Genomic DNA, 23385 nt, shown 5'->3' with positions numbered 1-23385 from the left:
GTGGTCCTACTGAAATTGGGATTTCCCAGCACAATAAAACAGATGAAATAATTTCATTAACTAGAAATATAACTTCATTATTTTATAATGACTTCTAATATAATAATAATTGCAGACTGTAATGTTTAAGATAGTACTTTAAAATAATATTTGTTATAAATTAATGGAAGAATGAACAGTAGTAATTACAGCAAAGCTATAATGTATGGGGGTGGAGTAAAGTTCAAAGAGATTACTATAGTCTTAAGAAGGATATACTTTAATTAAATCTAGCAATATAGTTAGACACATCTCACAGTGTGTTTTGTATAAGAAACAACTGATATTAAAAAGCACAAAGTCAGAAAATCTCATCACTAAAAACAAAAAGGTTAATATCTTCTCATTCTTATCTGGGAAACTAAAATCCTAGGTAAATACTGAGTAGCAATTACAATTTTGAAGAGAAAAAAATTTTCTGACTTTTTTATTGAAAATAGATTTTTTTGCATATAATACATTCTGTGTATCGTCCCCTTAGCTCCTTCAGATCCTCTCCACCTCCCCACCTACCCAAATGCATACCATTTCTTCTTCTCTCTCATTTAGGCATCCAAATAAGGAAAAGAAAAAAATAATAAAATAAGATAAAATAAGAACAAAAAATCTGAATAGGAAAAAATAAACAAATCATCAACAACAAAACAAACAAACAAACAAATAAAGCCAAAGAAAAAGCACAAGAAATACATATAGATGCTGAGACACACATTGGCCAACACAGAAAATCCCTAAAAATACAAAACTGGAAACCATAATATATGAGCAAAAGATCTGTAAGGAGAGAGAGAGAGAGAGAGAGAGAGAGAGAGAGAGAGAGAGAGAGAGCGCCCCACACAAGTAACAACTGGCAAGCATGCTCTTTTCCAGAATTATCCCAGTATATTTTGATCTTTGGTAACTATTAAAGGATTCTTACTCATACATCTGTCCTCTTACAAAATGGTCACAAGAATTAATTCAGTACCACAGTAGTGGTCCTAGTGCGAGAATGGAATTTACGGATATGAGCAATGTACTGAGTGAAACGATATCTTTAACTTGAATTGCATCTTTATCAAAGTATGATGTTCTCTAATTCCACAATAGTAGTGATATATAATTGTAATTATGATTAACATAATATTTCATTATTAAGTATGGCCATGGCAAGTTTCTTGCTATCTAGTTCTTATATCTTAAATTAACCCATTTCTATTCATCTATACCTTGCCACATGGCTCGTGGCGTACTGCTATCTTTACACGTTGCAGCATCTGGCAGCGTCTCTCCACTCAGCCTTCCACTTCCCAGAATTCTCTTCTCTCTTTATCCTGCCTATACTTCCTGCCTGGCTACTGGCCAATCACTTTATTTATTAACCAATGAGAGCAACACATTCACAGCATACAGTGTAATCGATAACCACAGCAAACTATGCTACAATCCACAGATCCACAGAGACTAAGTAACAAGGAGGGTTCATGGTGGGAATGCCCAGATCTCCTTGGGAAGGGGAAATAGAAGAGATTTTGTGAATATACCGAGGGCAGATAGGAATGGGAGAGCATGAGCAATCAGGGTGGCAAGGGACAGGTGGGGAGAGTTCTTAAAGAGACTACTAGAAGGGGTAAGGGGCATTTCAGGATCAGATGAAAACCTGGCATAAGGGAATCTCTCAGAAATCTGCGAGGAAGATCCAGCAAAGACTTCTAGAATAGTGGATTCTGAACTATCCACTCCTGTGACCAGACTGGTAACTACCCCAATTGTCATCAGAGAGGCTTTATCCAGTAACTGATGGAAACAGATGTAGACCCTCAGCCAGACATTAACCCAAGTTCAGGGAATCCTGCTTAAGAGGAGGAGAAAGGATTGTAGGATCCAGAGGGGTCAAAGGACACCACAAGAAACCCACAGAATCAACCAACCTGGGCTCATATGGGCACACAGATACTGAACCAACAACCAAAGAACCTATATGGAACTGACCTAGAAACTCTGCATGTATATTATAGTTACAGAGGGGAGTAGGGGAGGGACTGGGAGGAGAGGAGGAAGGGAAAACAATGGCAGGGATATAAAATAAATAAATAAATTTATTAAAATAAACAAATGTAATTATAAACTGCCAAGTGGGTGCTGGAAATGGAACCAGGGTCCCCTGCAAGAGCAGCAAAGGCTAAATTACTGAAAAAAAATGTCTATGTATTCATTTTCTCAAAAATAATGTTTTTCCATCAACGAGGTCCATTTTTTCCTTACCTTAACTCTTATCTGTAGTCTACATCATCTTTTCAATTTCTAGATTTTTTTTTTCACAGTTGCTAAAGCATTTTGGCTCTCTATCTAGAATTTCTAAATACTAGAAATGCTGCTTGAAAAGTAAAATGTTGACACATTTAATAAAGTATATATCAGCATTAAATTTATCACTACATTGCTTATTTGTTCATGTCTACATCAGGATGAAAATTACAATGCAAAAATTGAATAATAAGAAAAGACACATGAAATCTATCCATTATAGGAGCCGAAAATTAGCATGTCTTGAGTTGTAACCATAACTTCAATCACAGAGTTAAATGAATTGAAACTTTTTCTATTTAATATACTAATAGAAGAAGAATTGACAAAATTGTTCATCATAATATGGCTGGAATCAATTCAACTGAGAGAACACAAAACTGTCTATTTCTTTGAAGCATTGCTGACATTCTTCCAATCCATATAAATGATTGTTCAACCATACTTTTTAATTCCTATTATAATTTTTTTTTTTTTTTGGTTTTTCGAGACAGGGTTTCTCTGTGCAGATTTGCGCCTTTCCTGGAACTCGCTTTGGAGACCAGGCTGACCTCGAACTCATAGACATCCACCTGGCTCTGCCTTCTGAGTGCTGGGACTAAAGGCGTGTGCCACCACTGCCCGTTATAATTTTATTTTAAGCAATTATAATGCAAACCTTCATGAATTGTAGAAAAAAATACCATAATATTTACATTTTATATGTTAACACTGAGAGCTCCTGAATAAGAGTCACTCTTTGTAAGATAGCTCAACATGTGATTCTGAACTGTCCATCATCTTACATCATTTGTATTACTGTAATTTTCTGGAATCTGCTAAGCTGAGGAAAATTGTTGAGGTTCAGCTAAAATCTATTTGCCTCTCATAAATTTATTATTACATCACTTTTATGATTTGCTACTAGAGAAAAAGCTATGCTCAAGATGGACTTAGCTTAAATTTATAAGATAAAATTTTCACTATGAGATAAGAATTTTCTATTTAATCAATTTTTCCACACACAAAGAAATCTGTCTTCTTTGGGATATGGGGAGATTTTATTATAGTGTACAGCTAACCAAATGTCTTAATTTTGTTTTTACTCACTGTAGAACCATGTTCAATTAAAAAAAGAAAATGATTCATGCTATTAAAATGTATAAAGATGTCACTATAAAAAATACAATCCATTCATCCACCGACCTACCAATCCATCCATCCATCCATCCATTCATCTACCCAACTATCTTTCCACCAATCCATCCATCCATTCTACATATTTCAATGCAATGTTTCATATGTCAAATCTGTTTCAGTTCAGCAGAAAGCCTGTGGACAAGAACAATAGCTAGCATCCACATTACTTGAGATGTGTCAGTCTATGTTTTAAATCTCATGCTATAGTCCTTAAAACAACAACACTGTGTGTCAAGTACTTTCACACAATTTTAGCTGATGAAAAGACTAATTGTATGCCTCAGACCACAAAGATGGTTAATGAGAAAGCCAGGATGTGACTCTAAATTTAGAAACCACAACTTTAACCACTATGGTTTTTGTTGACACATTTCCCCCCAAAGTAATTTATTGAGGTATGAGGTGCCTTTGCAGATTAGACAAATAAATTTTAATTTCCTAGCCCAATACATAGTTTTACATATATATATGTAAAACTATATATATATATATATATATATATATATATATATGCCTGTATAATCCCCACTTGAATCCCAATATATGTATATACATGTTTGCTTTTATTGTGGATATATTTCTTTTTTTTTTTTTTTGAGACAGGGTTTCTCTGCGTAGTTTTGCGCCTTTCCTGGAGCTCACTTGGTAGCCCAGGCTGGCCTCGAACTCACAGCGATCCGCCTGGCTCTGCCTCCCGAGTGCTGGGATTAAAGGCGTGCGCCACCACCGCCCGGCTTATATATTTCATTTAATTATACTTGTTTTATTTTATCTTTACATGTAGGTCAGAGGATAGCCTGCATGAGTAAGTTCGACTTCTATTATATGGATCCTGAGATCAAACTCTGATAGTCAAGCTTGGTGGCAATCTCCTTTCCCCACTGAGTCATCTCACTGGCCCTAGGAAAAGGGACACTGTCAATAAAGGGAAAGATAATAATTAATAGTTATGAAGCACTCACTAGGTACCTACAAGTGTTCTAGTTAGTTCTTCTTATAATCTTAAAGCATCATGCAACCTTGTCCCCATTTCACAATGGAACCAAAACACAAAGAAATTAATGATGACACAGTCAAGTCTGGGCACTTCCTTTCCAGTAGCCAATAATCCAAATATTTTAAGATAAGAATAGATGGCAAGAAAAATTAAATTTAGAACATTTTTAGAGTTCAAGAAAGAATTTTAATCCAGAATCAAACTCAACTCAGGTGGGATATATATGGTGAGTTATTACCACAGGACATAGCAGAAGATTATAAATTAAAAGTGCAGATCCAGGAACCTGTATAAGAAAATGAACTGAAGAGGAGTAGATATTTTTGAAATATCTTCAACAAATGTTGAAGAATGGAATGTGATGGTAGAGAGAGAAGAAGGAAGAGCTAAACACTAGTGGTTTCAGAATAGATGAAAGCTAATGATACTGTTACCAAAAAATGACAAATAGAAAAATACAATGTGTCACCATAGAAACTTCTAGACTACATTCATCTTCATCAGACCAGTGTGTAATGCTGGAAAGACTTGTAACTAGAAAAACAGTGACTGCTGACGTCATAAATGATGGAGGATGTACCCGTTACACAAGAGGAAAATGGGTGGCTGTAAATCTTTCCTGAAAGCGCATAAAGTAAGTTTACTTTTTAATTTCTCATATTATCTACTGTCTTTCTATGTTGACATATATAGATACATTAGCAAATTGCCTTGTCATACTGCCTTGTTTCCCTGTATTAAATACTCACTCATAATTCTCGATTACCCTTGATGATACATGGTTGTATGTATAGCACAGAATATCCTCAATAATTTTGAAATAAGGTCTATGTCAACTAACCAGCTGGGGAGAAATCATAAACAAAAAGGCCTTGTCAGGATTTCAAAGTATGAATTTCTTCTTCTTCACCTTAGAGATGGTGAAGAGTAGGAAATTATCAGAATGAAGGGTTTTTGTTTACCCTGGTAGATCCTACATAGTGCTCTTTTTAGAAGATACGTATTTCTTCATGTTTCTAGGTAAGTGTAACCTATCCATAAATCTCAAAGCTAATGACCCATCACTTTTCATCTGTACCCTGTATCTACCTCTTATTCCAGATATATATAGCTATCCGGCTGCTAAATCTTCTGCTTGCACATCCAAAGAAACTTCAAGCCAAATAAGAACGCTATAATTCTCTTTTCCCTATACCTTTGTTTCTTTACCCTCTTTCAGAGTTACAATGAGGCCAAGTGAAAATTTAGACAAAGAATAACCTAAGTTTAAGCTCAGTTCATTCCTCCCCTTAATTATTATGCAGCTCTTAAAATGGCCTTATTCACAATCATGTTTCCCCCTGCAATTCATCCTGATAATGCAGCCCAAAAGACTGTCCTGGGTATTTCATTCATTTTTGTAAATCCATGCAATGAGACCAACCACATTTTTAGGAATATAATAAAAACCGAGATGAATCTGTCAGAATGCAATGCCCTTGAAGAATAGTAAGCATGCAACTAGAATGTAAATTCTTTAGAACAGTAGGACATTGTTGGTTGCCAAAGACAAAATCCTTCAGTATTCAAAAGCTCAAATGCCCTTATAACAGTCTGACACATGAGGCTATATTTTACTTTAACTATAACATGTTCCATACTTGTTTTGGCACAGTGAAAAGCTCTAACTTGCATGTGTGAAAAGAAACAGAAGAAGGAAAATGGTCACTAGTTTGCACAGAGGCAAAGAGATAAGACATGGTGTTTCAGGATCCAGTTCATCTTAGGCTCCCCCAATCGGCTAACCACATACAATTTAAGTAAACACCAGTCAGACTAGATAAAGACTCTGTAGTGAAAACATTGGAACTTGAGTTGATAAATTTGTTATATCTGAAAGTATTAACTATTCCCCTTGGGTACTTACTATGAATCAATAAAACTAAAGCTGACACATCTTCCATATGGCTTTCTGGGTGGATTCCCTACCTATTTAACAAGTAGGTGTGCATATGTAAAGGCCTTCATTTCAGGAAAAAAGAGAACTTGATCTATAACCTTCAAAATTAATAAATATTTAAAGAAATGACCTCTAACCCATATGACTAGAAAGATGCTTTCTTGGGTATTCCACACAAAGAATATAACAGTAGGTAACACAAATTTTCTCCAAGTCTCTAAACATGTATTAAGGATACATTACAGACTGTGATTAGCTTGGAGAAAAGCTCACTACATGATATTTACAATCTATTTTGAGGCAGAAGATGAGAAATGAAGAAATGTCCCAGCAAACCTAATTGCCCTTATCAACGCAGAGGTAAAAATATGTGCTATTGCATTCATAAGTCCTTTTTAGTATTTTTTTAGTTCATTCATTTAATGTAACAGGCATTTAATTCATTTGAGGTAAAGGAATACATTTTAAAAGGATATGAAAGTATTCAGCATTTTGTACTGCAAGAAAAAATAAAAAGAACTATTTTGTTATAATTCTTTGTTCTTTTTTAAAGCAGGTTCCTGCTATACAACCCAGGCTATCTTCAAATTCACAATCCTCCTGCCTCGGCCTTATTAACACTGGGAACAGAGCTATATACCACCATACTTGGGATGGAAATAACATTTTGAAGTAAAATTTTGTGTATGAAAATGAAGTTTAAGGCATGTTTTACTAAATTCAAAATATATTTATATATAAATATATAAAACATATTTTATATATATGTAAATATATAAATAATATATATAAATATATAAGTATATTTTATATATTTTTCAGACATAGAATATTCATAACTTTAAAGAAGGGAAAATAGACTTAAAACCTAGGTGTAGCCTTGTTGGAGGTAATGTGTCATTAGGTGTGTGTTTTGAGGACTCAAAAAGCCCAAGCCAGGTCCCAATGTCTCTCTCTTCCTGCTGCCTGAGGATATGGATGTAGAACTCTCAGCTACCTCTCCAGCACCACATCTGCCTGCACACCACCATGCTCCCCACCATGACGATAATACATTAAACTTCTGAAACTGTAAGCCAGTCACAACTAAATGCTTTCTTTTATAAGTTGCCATTGTAAACAATGACTAAGACAATGTTATTTACCTATTTATTGGTATTATACTTTAAATCTTAATTAATAATAACTAAACCAAGCTTTTGTATTTAGCATTAAATATTTTAATTAAATATTAAATACAATTAATTAAAAATTGTTAAATATTAATAATTAAATATTAAACACTATAGTTGACTAAATATGTTGAACAAATGACCATTATACTTATTTCCAAAAGGTATCTTCTAAGACTTTAGAAGAATCTTCAATTTTTCCACACCTTATTTTTAAAATTTATTTTTAAAATATTTTATTATAATTTTCAACTATGTGAAGAATATCATATTTCTAACATATGTGCCAAAAGGCTTACAATATTATTCAGGGGCACATACATTATATTTACTGATATTTATACATTTATTTACATATCAGCATTTTTAGAAAAAAAAAAACAAAACAATTGAACTTCACCTTGTTCTTGGCGGATCTGACTCTTTGTAAAACATCAAGGTTATCAAGGAAAAAAGTAACAAAAATAGATTTCAGATTAAATGAAGGAAATAACCTTGATTCTGCCCTTGAGTAGAAAGCGTGTTGTTTTTGAGCCTTTGTATTTACTTTTACTCTGTGGGGACAGTCAAGGTTGTCACATTAGGCAGTTCTGTGAAGCAGAAATATTTTTAATAGAAATTTTCTGCTGGAACTGGCTTTGGGCTGTGCAGGGTCCCTGAAACTGGTACTTTAGAGTCCCAAACAGGCTGACTCATTCCTTCCACATTTGGAGCCTTAACAAAATAAGTAAATAAATAAATAATAAGGCACATCTTGCAATTTTCTGCATGCCTATCTTTGAGGCCAGGTTGTAAATCATCTGTGTGGGCTGTAAAATTATATCCCATCCATAGATCTAAAACCTCAGTTGTTATTACTGCCTGACTTCCATGAGTCTCATTGATGACTGCTTCAGAACTCAGTTTGAATTCTAGGTGAAGTATTCATTATGTGTAGACAGCAAAAGTTTTCTTTAGAACTTATCATTTGGTCAACCTATCCCCAGAATGTGGGAATCAGGAGGGCATAGAGGCATAGCCTGGGATTTCAAGTGCACAGTAAACCTGCAGCCTCAAAAGACCATGATTATGAAGATTATGAATGCAACAAGAATTCTGAGACGGGAGAAATGATCACTTCCTAGAAGACAGGAAGGTAAAATAGAGGAATTTGGCAAATTACTAGAACTCCGGTTTCTAATGCTACTTCTGTCCTCACAGTATCAGTGAGCAAAAACATGCCCATCCACACTGCATCCAAGTTTGGTGTCCTATCATTCTGGAGGCTGATTGCCACTGAAATGCTTTTCAATTGTCCCTGCCACTCCACTTTTTTTCCCAGGATCTCTTCTTATCTATTTGGTGATTTTTCTTTTAAGTCTTTTAGGTAATAGAAATATAGGAGTCTATGAAGATAGATCAATGCATAAGGTATTGGCAAGTGAGGACTGAAGTTCAGATCTCCAGAAGCCAGGTAAAGTCCACAAGGGTGTCAGCTCAACAGTAATCCCAGCACTGGGGAGGAAGTGATGGGATCCCCTAAGACAGCTGGCTAGTAAGACTATCTATCCTAAAGGCAAACTACAGATTCAACAAGAGACCTTACCTCAGTAAATAAAACAATGATTAAGCCACCTGGCATCAACCTTGAGGTTCCATATGGACATGTGCCCTCACACATATGAACACACACATGTACACCCAAAAGTATGTCAACATGAAAGATCTCCAACAGAATGAAATTTCCTTAGCTGTCTTTACTGTCTTTCTTTCCTTCCTTCTAAAAGTCTAACGTCTATCAGTCAAACTGTTTACTTTGTTCCCTTATCTCTCTATAATCTTCACATAAATTCTTCATTCATGCTTTAAGACAAAAAAGATAGGAGGATTAAGCATAAAGAAACTAAAGCAAACCAGTAAAAAAGTTCCTACTTTCCAAAGAGTTCAGTGGCGTATTAGTGAAACTCATCACTTTCATCCTTGAAGTCCCCGTTGTTTCATGGAACCATTCTTCTCTGGTTTACCACAGAACTCTGCGCCATCAAGAATATCCTCTGTGGTCTTTGTTTCTGATCACCATTTTCATGTAACTTTTCCCTACAAACATAACTTCAATGCTTGCTCTTCACCACTGAGCTGCATTTATTTCTCAAGTGACCACAGATCATGTTCTGGAAAGCGGCTGTATCTCCTTGGGGTGATTATAACTACGTCCAGTTTATATAGGTAACCTGCACAGGTGATCTACACAGGGCAAGCTCAAACCCATCTACACACATCCACTTTCTCCCAGTTTTCCCTGACACTTTAAACCAAATATGGCATTTTTCCATACGGAAGTCCTTACACCACACAGATTCAGGATGGCTCAAGCTACACTCACATATTTTTTCTCCCAAATACTATGACTCCTGCTTCCCCCATTGAACAACATGGTGCTTCATCTTTAACTACTCAACCACAAATACAGAAATGAATGCCCCCTTACCTCCTGAATACTTTCACTAAAAAGCATTAATCATACTTTCTTAATGCCTCTCATATCTGTCCTGCCCTTTCCCTTTCTAGGGATACTTTATGTACTAACAATTTGCAGTCTAATACGTTTTCTCATTGTTCTAACTATCTTTCATAGTTCCATATATTTCTTATAATAATGCTGGGAAACCCTTTATGAAACAAGTTCCAAACCAATTACACTGGTTTCCCATTTCAGTGGCTCCTTCTAATGGTCAAGCTAAAGTCTCAATGTCTTCTACATAAGCCTGTTCGTGATCTACGTTCTCTTGTCTCTAAACTTCCTCTGCAAGGATGTTCTCTCAGAGTCAAATTCTTCTCAATCCTAGCTCACATGCACCTCCATTCTCCAATCCATATCCATCTGTTCTTCATTATATTCCAGCAACCCAACACTGTGACCCTTCTCCAGCAAACCTCTCAGAGCCCACTCTATCACTCTTGCCCATGACCTCCAGAGCAGCTGCTGATCCAAGAGAGCCAAAGATGAGGAGGAATCCCTGGTAAAGAAAACATACCTTGGCAGAGACCCCAGTCTTTTGCTGTGGTTCCAGTTCGCACTTGACAATTTTTAGGACTTAGATTTGTGTGCTGTTTCCCTCTTCACGTTGTTTTCAAATTCTTCCTCCTCAGCCCGCTGACTCATTCTCTACAGCCCAGAAGCCAGTTCAGACTTCTCCCACAGGAAAATGCTCTTCCCCTCAGGCCAACTGCAGGGGTGGGCCTCTCTGCACTTCCTTCTGGCCTTGATGGCTTTATTCGGACTGCCACTGTGCTCCATCTGGAGTTTCTGGGTGTTCAACATGTAGCCACCATTTTTTTAAAAAAAATTAAAACATTATTTTATATGAAAAACACTTACTGGAACTTTTCAAAGTGTAGTACCAGTCTCAACAGGTTCAGTTCACAAAAGGGAAGTATGTGAGCTCGTTTACCTATTTCTTTTTAAAATTTCCTCCACTGGGTCAGTGTTATGCACGGTTTTCCCTATCACTGGCACGTTCAGCAGTCTTTCCATTTCTTATATTGGAAAAGGAGATTTTTCCCTCTACCCTAGTTTTGCTTTATCTCACACCAAGACTTCTTGAGGAAGGAAGCAATCATCCCCCTATCGAGAGAGCAAAAAGTTAAAGGGCAGCATCCTAGCATTAAAAAAAAAAAAAAAAAAAAAAAAAGATCTGCTTGTTTCTCTCTAAAATCTACATTGTCAGTCACTGTTCATATTTTTAGGATCATTATTAGACCTAATATCCTGGTTCACTTATGTCAGAACTTGAAAGATAACTGTCCATGGATGTGGGATGCGGGAGACTAACCCCCCATTTAGAATTGAAGCCCTTTCTCACGCACCTCTTCAATGATTCCTTTCTCTCCAGTTTCTGTGCTATCCCAGAGTCACCAGGGAAGGAAAGGTTTGTTTTGTTGGTCTTTCCTTCTTTGGGTGGTTGTGGGCTTTCTATTAATTACACATCTTTTGCATTTCAGCATCCAACATCATAGACCTTACTCATGTTAATCACTATCTTCCTCGTGCTTTTTTTTTAGCTCTTTGCTACTATTTTACTGGGATTGGGGAAGAATTCAAGCATCATGTTGAAGTATCTATCTCTTTCTCTGCCATTGTGAAATCAGGTTCACTCCCATTCTCAATGTTGAAATTGCTGTGGAGGGGATAAATAATGACATTGTCCATCCTCAGATCAATCCAGTAATGGATTGAAACTTATGTGCATACATATATAATTAGCCTCTGTCTTTTTATGTCAACATATACAACTATTTTCTGGGTGTTGTTTCTAAAATTGAATTTATTTTCTCTGTCCCCTTCGAACTATTACTTCTTTAACCTTTTATTATTAAAATCAAGATGGAAAGATGGGCACTTATGCCTCTCTCTTATTCTTTCCACCCAAAGTAAGAATTCAGGAGATGTGACAGAAGTCATGTTTCTGTGTCTGCCTCCCACCTCTCGACAATGATAAAGCATATTGTACTTCTTCACTGATTTCACCTACACTACTGTAGTCTGTGCTTTTTACCTGTAGTTTATGCTTTCTAAACTGTTCCATGTTCCTATATGAAAACTGACTTATGCTACTTTCTGTTTAAAAGAAAGAAAGAAAGAAAGGAAGGAAGGAAGGAAGGAAGGAAGGAAGGAAGGAAGGAAGGAAGGAAAACCCCACACTAGTCAAAATACTTCTGATCATGATTCATAACAACCTTCTCACACAAGCTCCAGCACGCTGCGGACCACATCACCTAATGGCTGAGAAGGTGGCTTGTCTTAGTGGGACTGGAATGAATCTAGGATCTGAATTCATGCTAAGTTCATGCACTAACACTGAGTGTATCTATAGAACAGAGCCCAGGCATTTGAAGAACTTATCTCATTAACTTCATTGATCGAAAGAACTCTCATACCTTTATTCTAATTTGTTTCAATATTAAAAAAAATTAGTCCTTTTCCTTCCTTCACAGTCCAGGGGGATGGACAAGACTGACAGAATTTACTAGAATGGACAGGGGAGAAGTGATATCCCCCAAAAGAGTGTGACTAGAATTCTTGGGATAACAGATGCCTACTATGATCCTTAGTGTAACTTAATGAACCCATCTTCTCAGAGCCTCCGTTGTCTCAGGTATGAAAGGCAGATAATGGGAATAATTATCTCATAGATTTACTGACTTCGTAACTATAAAAATGTTACAATATTCCACATTAAGTGCTAGATAAATATATGTCATGGATGAGCAATATTAGTTCTTCTTGTTATAACAAAGCTCACTACAAACCTTCCTCTCTGATCAGTTCACTGGGACTCGGCAGAGGATGAAAAATGCACATTTTCATTCCTCTTGGTCCTTTCCTGAGCTGTTTCTATGGAATGATCTTTCCTAATTCTATCTGCCTATGTCAGTGAGGTTTCATCTCAACCATAAAGTGTGTCTAACCTCAATCGTATTCATTGTATGATATGTGATATGCAAAGTAGTCAAATGTTTATATAAAACCATTGTAATAGCTCTGTTAAGACTCAAAATGAGAATTAATCCTGACTTTCTCTCTTGACTTGACTTGACTCCTCTGGATGCTTTGTGTCATTTCTTACCGACAAAGCACCAGCTGCTTCAGATGTTCACACCTTTAACACACTTTGCAGCCGAACACTTGACTCTCCATATTTACAACTCAATGATATTTACACACAGTATATACAAACCCGAACTTCATCTTCCAACTGCCATAGACTCTTCTCTCCCCGTAAAAGTCCTAGGAAACACAATCACCCAGATCACTCAGTAAGATCACCTACCACACACTCATGAGGAGCTGAGCTCAGATATCCATCATCTAGGTAAAAAGTCAGGCATGATGGTGCGTATCTGTCACCTTATCCCTGGGGGAAAGGGTTAGATGATTAACGAAAGGAATCTCAGGAGTTAGCCTGTCTACGTGACCAGCGACCACAAGGCTCAGTGACGTAATTTGCCTCAGAGAATAAGATGGAGGCTAGATTAGCGGGCAGAGTAAATGCTGTACAAGCATGAAGGACAGAGTTTAGATCCCCAATATCCACACAAAAGCTGGACGTTCTGGTGCACACTTGTAACCCCAGCAATGGAGGAGGTGGGCAGAAATGGATAGATCTCCTGGGATCAATGGCTAGCCAGTCTAGCAACAAGAGCTAGCCAGAGGTTCAGGGACAGAAGCTGTTTGTAAAAATATGGTGGAGAGCTATGGAGAAAGATACTTGAAAACCAACATTGGGTTTGCACATTCAATATGCATGGGCAAGCACACACACACACACACAAAGTACCCAGTCCATACACAGACACACAACACACACAGAAAATCATAATGGTTCCTGCCACTTTCTCTATCCGTCTGTGAGTAAACAGTGGCTGCCTGTCATTAGTCTTTCCACGTTGCCATCTGCTCCCTTCAATCATGGCCAGTTCTGCAGCCAGAGGGATCACTGTGAGGAGAACGTTGTCATGCTTCTCTTTGGTGCAAACTCTCCATGCCTTTCTGTGACCTTAAACATGACTCCCAGGGCTGTTAGCTCCACATGTGAAGTCCTGCATGCTCTGGCTTGTACCTGGCTTCATGGTCATGGAGAACCATCCTCATCTACAAATACATGGCAGCATTTCTGGCTCTGTTTTTCTCCAGAGCAGCAATCAGATTAACGATGCATTGTCTTTACATACAAAGATCTTTTTGTTTTACCCATTCCTTCCTTACCTTTTAAAATATACTGAGTTACTTGTATTGACTCAGCTGAGATGTGATTTTACCAAAAAACCATGCTTGACTCTTCACACCAGAAAACTTCTTTCCATTATAAGGCAGCCTGGTCTTTCTTTTCTTTTTTTAATTCAGAAATTTGTTTTGTTTTTCATTTTACATACCAACCACAGTTGGCTCTTCCTCCCCTCCTTCTGCTCACCTCCCCACCTTTCCCTCACCCATCCCCCATCCATTCATTCATCAGAGAGGATATGGCCTCCCATGAGGAGTCAAAAAAGTCTGGCATATCAAGATGAGGTTGGGCCAACCCCTTCCCCACCCTTCCCGGTACTGAGGCTGAGCAATGTATCCCTCCATAGGAAATAGGCTCCAAAAAGCCAGTTCATGCTCCTGGGATATAGATTATGGTCCCACTGCCTGGTCTTCATTTTCAACTTGCTAGCACTGGGTGAAAGGATAACTAAATCATGACAAATCCTTCCACCGTAGTAAATTCACATTGGCTCTTTAAAAAGATTCTGTAAAAGTTGTTGACGTGAGAAGATGCAAAGCAAGACTCCATGGGTGACAAATACTAACAACAAACAGGTGCTCACAATGTTTCAACTATGAAAACGTACAGAAAAATGTATGGAGCAGAAAACCAATCCTCATCCCTAAATGTCCATTCTCTGATCCTAGACAGAAATATAGTTTCCAGGGATATACAAATAGGTAAATTTAATTCTAATGAGATCTATTTTAGACTTCAGATCTTCAGAACGGTAATAAAATGCTTCATTTTTTTTTTAAAGACTCTACATTGTAGCAGTTTGTTACAGCAACAACAGACAAACAACGCGAGAGGATGCTTCAGCAAGGGAGAGTTTACATGTATTCTCTTTCTCAATTCTGTATGGATTCACAGACAAGAATTTTACAACTACCATAGTTTATGCTGACAGCTTTGCTTCTTAGAAGAGACGATCGCATTTTCTTAAGACTCCTGTATTTCTCTGTAGCACTTGAAATTAATAAAATCTAGAGCAACCATTTGGCTCACAAAGATACATTCAATGAAAATGTATTAACGACAAAATATGTCAAATTTTGTATTTTTTTTGGCTAAAACACAATACATTTTTGTCAGCTGCAGTAATAGCACTAGAAAATCTCTAGAAAAGACCTCTGGAGTAGTGGTTTTTTACCATGAAATATAGGAAGAAGTCTCAGAAAAGCCTTTATATCCTTCTATAGCAATCATAAAAATAAAAATAAGCATTTGATTTGGGGATCTAGCGATCATGTTGTATTTTTTAAATGAGGAAGAACTGGGTAAGGCTATCAAAAGAAAAATATGGATTAATAATTTCTCCATATGCATTTATATATAAAAGTATGTATGTAGCAGATGTGCATATGTGTGCAGGCATGCTTGCCTGTACTTGAACAGAGGTAAGAGAAGGATGTTGGGGGTGGTTCTATTACTTTCTACCTTAATCTTGTGATATGGGGGTCTCTCATTGATTCTGGAGCAAGGTTAGCAACGGGAATCCCCAGATAGCCCCCTGTCCCATGCAGTCCTGAAAAAGGTACATTTACCCATACCTGGCTTTCTAAGTGGGTGCCTGGATCAAAACTCAGACCCTTTGGCTTTCAGATCAAGCATATAACCCACAGAGCCATCTCTAGTACCACTTGTAGATACTTAATTTTTAAAATTTGTAAGAGAAGTGATTAACCTTAGAGGTTTACTTAAAAGATTATAAAATAATATTCACATTGTCACACAGTCTTCTGGCTCATCCTTCTTCTAAAAGAGTACAAATCCATACATGAAGGTTGAAATATAAAATAGCAGTATATATATGCTTTGCTTATAAAAGTAACACAAATAGCCGGGCGGTGGTGGCGCACGCCTTTAATCCCAGCACTTGGGAGGCAGAGCCAGGCGGATCTCTGTGAGTTCGAGGCCAGCCTGGGCTACCAAGTGAGTTCCAGGAAAAGGCGCAAAGCTACACAGAGAAACCCTGTCTCGAAAAACCAAAAAAAAAAAAAAAAAAAAAAAAAAAAAAAAAAAAAAAAAAGTAACACAAATAATAATTTCACTGCACAAACTATGCCCCCCAACTATACTTACACACATTTAAATAATTCATGCCTTCTCTAGTTGTTTCCTGGTGAGTGGAGAATAAATTTTTGTTTTCATTTCTGCACTTGGTCAAATCTCAGTGCTATCCAGACAGAGAAGATATCATAGAAAGAACAAAGAAAACAAAACAAAACAAAAAACCTAGGGAACATCACTCAAGCAGACTCCTGTAAAGAACACATTCACTGCTTTTTGTTTCCCTCTAGTGCCTTCTTGTGGCCAGTATGTGTACTGCTGAATCCCGGAACATGAAAATTACATCTAACCGCTCATGGACAGCATTTGAAGTTTCATATAACCTGTACACAGCTTAAACGTATTTGAAATCTACCTCCCCAGTTATGAATTTATAATATAAGTATATCCCATAATCCATCTTATATTTCCTTCCAGAATTGAACGTCTCTAAGTTAATTTAATTGCAGACATTTGTTTTCTCCACGTTTCACAAGCATGAAATGTTATCTTGCCAGGATTATCTAAAAGATTAAATATTGAGAGAAATACTTTCCATACATTAGATTGAGAGGACTCTTTTTAAATCTGTAATATCTAATGTTTATGACATTTTACATATATATCAAGAATTTTTAAAAATCAACATATTTGTTTAAAATTAATATAGCCTCAAAAAAAAAAAAGAACGAGAGAATTATTATGTCCATTTAGTGGACAAGGAGAAGTCATACTTTGCTAGGCAAACAGAAAAACTCAAGTGACAAGGATTCAAATGCATTTTCATGTTCAAAGAATAAATGAATTCGAACTTGTATTCATCAGTTAATAGAGCGTATGTGACAAGGCAAAACATTTGAGACTTCAACATGAGAAAGGCCTTTAACTACAGTTCGAGTACTAACTGCATACATTGCCTGAGGCAGAAATGAAACTGAGAGAAAATGGATGGAACTCTTTTTATAGAGATTTATGTGCCAATGGTCAGGACCGCCTGGGAGAGCAACTAAAAGGGATAGGAACTCTTCCAATGCAGCCATTCCATGTGATTGTTGATACTAATTGACAACTTGTTTGGATTAAGAAACACCTAGCTGAGTGATGGACAGCTCTGGATGGGTACATTTACATTTCCAGAGACAACCTTATCCTAGAGGCTCTGATCTAATGAATCAATCAACCAATTGATGGACTCATTGTATGCTGCTGTTATTGAAAGTTGATGAAAGGTAGGGAATGTACCCAAACAGGAGGAAGCACATCACAGAGGAGTTTGATGCGGAAGCTAAATTCTGCCCTGGCTTCTTCCTGTATCCTTTCTGTTTGTTTGTTTGTTAGTTTATTTTGGCTTTTGCAGACAGGGTTTCTCTATGTAGCCCTGGCTTACCTGGAACTTACTTTGTAGACAAAGTCTGGCTTTGAACTCACAAAGATTGGCCTGCTTCTGCCTCCTGAGTACTGGGATTAAAGGCATGCACTACCACCTCCTCTCCTATGTCTATTCTTCCTGCTTCTTCTCTACCATGATTTAAACTGCTATGTTGTGCTTTTTGTCTGTAATTAACTCATCCTCTGAATCTGTGAACCCAGATGAATCTTGGCTCCTTGCAATTGCTAGGTCTAGTATTTGGTCTCAGCAGTGACAAAGCCTGACTAATGCACCTCTTCTAGACTTCCATGATCATTAACCAACCAAGAAATTACGATTTGGCTTTGCACCTGGATTTCCTGCAGGGAGACGACGTGTCAGCCAGAACATTCAAGCTTTTCACAGCATCTGTCTTAATTTGAAATTTATTTGTATGAGTGGGCAGAAGTCATGTCTATTTTGTTTATCGCTGACTTCTTAATAGGTACCAGAGTGTTGGGCACGTAGGACAGCGTTCTAAACATCTGTTCAGCTCTGTTGGCCTCGACAGCCTGCCAGCCTTAAGCAACAACTCGGCACAACTCCTTCACAAGTCAATTTTTCTTTTGTTTTTCAATAGCATTTAATGTAACACTTAGTTGGCATGGCTACACAGAACTGAAAGGTCATCTGGCATATGGTTTTGTTTATTGATAGTTACTTCAGCAAGAGGCAGAGCTAAGTAATGGAAAACTAAATGGAGCGCTAAAATGACAAAGTATTTAATGCACAGCACCATCTCCCAGAAGCCAGTGGTGGCACCGCTGTCATATCTGGATGTTACCACTCTGTCTTGCGTCTGGCATGTAGTAGGTAGACAATCAAATATTTGCTGAGAAGAAGGGAATGCTGATGTCCCTTCCCTAAGTGGAGAAACTTATGAGTGTGTTTGACAGGGTTCATCATAGAGTAGGAAATACTCAGTGTAATTAGGGGTGAATGGAAAGTTTGCACATACTCACCTATACCTGATCTCATTGGAGCTTGTGCCAAGCATGCATCGTAAACAGAAAAGACAGTAGCACAATCATTTTCAAATTCAGAGAGCTAACTTTAATGAGTAAGATTTTTTTTGCCTAGAAAATGACTATCCCCCAAAACATTTCCAAGGAACAAGAGGAAATTTTGATCAGCAATGCCATGCTATAAATATTTGACCTAATTCAAGAACACTTCAGATCGTTCCTTTATTGAAACCATTTCCCCTATATAAACAAACCAAGAAAACAGCCTGGACTTTCTTCAAAGGAGTCTATACAGTCAATGACCCATGTAATAATATTATTTAACATAATTTCCTTCAGACTTTAGCAGAATAATTTTCTTTTTACCCACAACACCACAATGTATGTGTAATCTGAATACTGCCTTTTTAAAAATGTTTCATAGTTAGCTTTATATTAAAAGTTAGTGCCAAATACAATTATTGGCATAATGTTTGGACATCACTTATCAGTATTCTTCCACTACCTGATGCTTTAACATTCATATAAGTCTATGCTTTTCTTGGAAATGACAAGTATATATATTACAGGGAGACTTGATCCCTTTTTTCTGAACAAAGGGTATTTAAAATTCCTATGAAACAACATATGTTAGTCATATCTCCATTCACAGAGCAGACCAAATGCAGCTGAATTCGTTTTCATGTTTTTCCTTGTCTATAGAAACGGACTCCTACAACCAAACAAAAGAATAAACAAGAACATGCACCATGTTGACAAGTTGTCTGTGGGCTTCATTGTTGCTCTTCTTCAATGAGAACATTTGTCTCACAGAAAATTGAGTCAGGATTTCAGCATTTAAACACACAAAGCCCAAGTGTGCTGATGATGTCCTGTGTTGTCACAGCTCCTGAAGGTACACTGGCCTCGTGTTTCTTACCGAAGGAAACCCTAAGTAGTGCAATGGTTTCTAGGCCTAGGTAGAGCTATCCCTTTGAGATAAGAAGAGCCTGTGAGACTTTTCCTTAGTTCATAGACAATGGACTTTTAAGAACATACAAATATATGTTATTGCCCCAATTAGATCATAGTCATAAATGGCTTTGAATTTCTCCAGAAAAATCTACAGTGCAAATTGCTACATCTCTGAGAACAGGTGAGGAGTTTACTGCATTTTAAACATCTCAACATTTGGATTAATATCTTAATTGATTTAATGTGCAGGATTATAGTGATATATTGTGTACCCTAATAAACTTGTCTGGGGATCAGAAGGACAGAGCCAGCCACTAGATTAGACATAAAGGCCAGACATTGGTAGCACACACCGTTAATCCTATTACTCAAGTGGCAGAGATCCATCTGGATCTCTGTAAGTTTATGGCCACACTGGAAAGAGAGCCAGCAGTGGTAGCACACACCTTTAATCCCAGTACTGGGAAGCACATACACCTTTAATCCCAAGAAGTAATGGCAGGGCAGAGAAAGGTATATAAGGCATGAGGAAACAGGAACTAAAGCAGTTCAGCTGAGATCCCTTTGGGTGAAGACTCAGGGGATTTCAGTCAGAGGATTTGTGGAGTTGGTGATGTAATAGGTAGTGGCTATGACTTGCTCTACTTCTCTGATCTTTCAGCTTTCACCATGATATCTGGCTCTGGCTTGTTTTTTTTTTTTTTATTATAAGATCATCTAAGATTCAAACAATACAGGATGAACAGAACCAGAGATTTAGGAAAGAAACAAGTAAATGGAGAGAATTATCTTCACCCGCAATTATGTTCCCCATGTCTTATGGTATTTTATCCCTTAGTATATCTGGTATAAATGTAAATGCAAGATATCTACCCAAGTTATTGAATTTTATGACTTAAGCATATCAAAAAAGGGTGGAACCATATGTATAAGGGTGTTAAACTAAATATAAAAAGGATACAGCAAAACTTGATACTCAATTTTTATAATAAACTCAAAATTCATTACTTTGCTAAACATAGAGGAAAGAAAGACAGTCAAGTTAAGCAACATGCATTAATTAGTTTGCAAAGAAACCCAACATCCACATTTTCAGGACATATTCTGCAATCATTACATATCATCAATGCTACAAGTTCAGACTTTCCAGCCTTACAGTAGAACTACAAGAGTCCGGATGAACAGCTCACTGATATCCCACATCTACAAATAAGAGTGTCAGCTTACACACCCCACAACTTGCAATAGGAGTGTCTATCAGGTCTGGATGAGGATTCTGCTCTTCTTGTGCAGTACCACATGCCTCTCATGGTACCCAAACCAAAACAAACCAGGAGAAAGCCAAACTGGGAACGTAAGCAGTGGGTAGGGCTGAGGGTAAAAGCATTTACTGCACAAGGATGAGGATGTGAGTTCAGATCCCAGCATCCATGTCAAATGCCAGATGTGGGTGTGTACCCTTAACTCCGACACTTCGGTTGGCACTGCCAGGTGGAGTGATGAAGCTTGCTGACCAGCCTAGCTATGGATACAGTGACAGACGATGTCTCAAAGGGACAGGGAGTGATGGGGAGAAGAGGACATCTGAGGTTCTAGAACACCTGAGGTCCTCTTCTAGGTTCTGCACACATACAGAAGCACATACACACCCACAGTCATGTCTGCATACATTACACATGGGTGTGCCACACTCACATGAATATACATATTACCTTTCTCAAACACATATATAGATACCTATTTTTTAAAGTATCTTAAAATGGATTCACACCACCCCGTTGAGCTTATGTCTCTAGCCACAGAGTAAGGGCTGATGTGTCAAACATCTCTGTTCATTAATAGCTGAAGAAGGTTAAAAAAAAAAAAGGAAACAGATGTCAGCAAGATGCCACGGTAGAAACTCAACCTCTGTGTTCCCCTTCAGTAACATAAATCAACAATGACATGGACCAGTTCCCTTTGTGAGAAATCCAGAAAACAGTTACGAGACTACTCTACCATAGTGAAGCAGAAACCAAATCAAGTGAATCAGAGAGGAAATTTTTGGGCCGTAGTCTCTCTTCTGACTCAGCACAGAACAACTAGAAGAACACTCCCAGCATCCTCCTGGGAAGGGAAAAACATAGAATTTGCATCCAGCATCCTGGATTTGGGGTTAAATGCCCCAAGGATTAGTACTGTCTTACCTCCTATAGCTAAGTGATGGGACTTCACCCTGGGGCCTGCGGTAAGAGAAGTGATAGATAGGCAACTATAGGAAACTTGAGAAAGACTACAGAACTTCAGGCTGGCACTAGCATCACCAAGAGATTAGCTTCCTGAGGAAGGACACCAGCCAATCCTTGTCATTGAGAATGTGCATCCATATCGCTAGAAAAGATAGTCTATGGGAAAGATTTGAGAGACCCTCAGAAGCCTTCCTCAGACTAATAAGTGAAGGTGTCCTCTAGACAGATGCAGTCCATAAAGATCAAGAGAGAGCCAAGCCTCATGGCACTCACCGGTGCTCTCGGCACTAGAAACAGGTTGGGGTGGGGTGGGATGGGTGGGGTGGGTGGGGTGGGGTGGGCAGGCTAGTGAGAGCCTTTCTGAAATAAAATGGACCAAAGAAGCTATGGAGCACTGGGAAAATAAATAAATAAATAAATAAATAAATAAATAAATGATAAAATTTTTTTTAAAAAAAAACAACCAACCAAACAAACAAACAAAAAACAGTATCAAACTTCAAGTTGAGTGTGATGGCACATGCCTGTAATCCCAGCTTTTAAATGAGGCAAGAGAATAACAGAATTGAGTGCACCCTGAGCTACATCACAAGACCTTTCTCCAGAACACTTTTCTCACCTCCTAAAACTGGAAGAAATAACCATTTTTTTTCATGTATGCCGACAGCAGAGCAATCAAGCAAGGGGTATGAAGAAATAAGGAAACAAGCACAACGCATGGACCCTCAACACTGCCCCCTGCACGTGGGCACACACAGCACCTGCACAAAGACAGATGTTTCCTCTGTAACCAGCTGGGAAAACAGTGTTTTCTTTCCTTTACCATGCTCTGCACCTGTATAAAGATAACAGGTAGTTCCCTAAAAGCTTGGCCTTAGAGGATTTGGGTTGCTAACATGAGATATCTAATGTGCTATCCAGATGGAGCATGCTTCATGCACAGCTAGTTTAATATTCATGAAAACCTGGTATGGTGGGATTTGCGTCCCTTTTTTGCTAGATAAGAAGGCTGAGGATTAGAAATGTTAAAGAAGAATAAGGGGCAGAGGTCAGGTTGAAATTAGATAGACTAGTCTCTATGATCTATGTTCTTACCCAGGATTCTAAGCCAAGAGGAGAACTGAGAATTCAGAATATCTACAATCTGAGTTGTTATTATGATACAGGAGTCAAAAAAAAAATGTCTCTTCTACATTTGCAGTTGGTAAATGTGGGTGATCTATAGTTAAAGAGATATATGAAATAAGAATATAAGTAATGTCTTATTGAGAGCACTTTAAACTTTAGAAGACCTATAGAAACACATAATTGGTGACTGAGTGTATACAAGATTTATACAGTGTACTTATATTACTTATTATCAATAATTTTCCCCTCATGA

General features: G+C 37.6%; 1 protein-coding gene across 6 annotated transcripts in view; it reads right to left on the bottom strand.

Moving 5' to 3' along the window:
• Nav3 (neuron navigator 3) overlaps positions 1-23385 on the bottom strand; it is a 767863-nt gene that overhangs the window by 383860 nt on the left and 360618 nt on the right. Inside the window, exon 1 of one of the 6 annotated variants that reach the window (XM_037211902.1) lies at positions 10627-11252. The exons of the other annotated variants lie outside the window; for them this stretch is intronic. The gene's annotated coding sequence lies outside the window, so the exon portion shown is untranslated. Of the gene's footprint in view, positions 1-10626; positions 11253-23385 lie in introns of those variants that run through there. 6 annotated transcript variants of the gene reach the window in all.

Source organism: Peromyscus leucopus, chromosome 18 (genome assembly GCF_004664715.2).
Source record: "Peromyscus leucopus breed LL Stock chromosome 18, UCI_PerLeu_2.1, whole genome shotgun sequence".
NCBI lineage: Eukaryota > Metazoa > Chordata > Mammalia > Rodentia > Cricetidae > Peromyscus > Peromyscus leucopus.
Note: the sequence above shows the minus strand (reverse complement) of the source record. Positions and strands in the feature narration are given on the sequence as shown.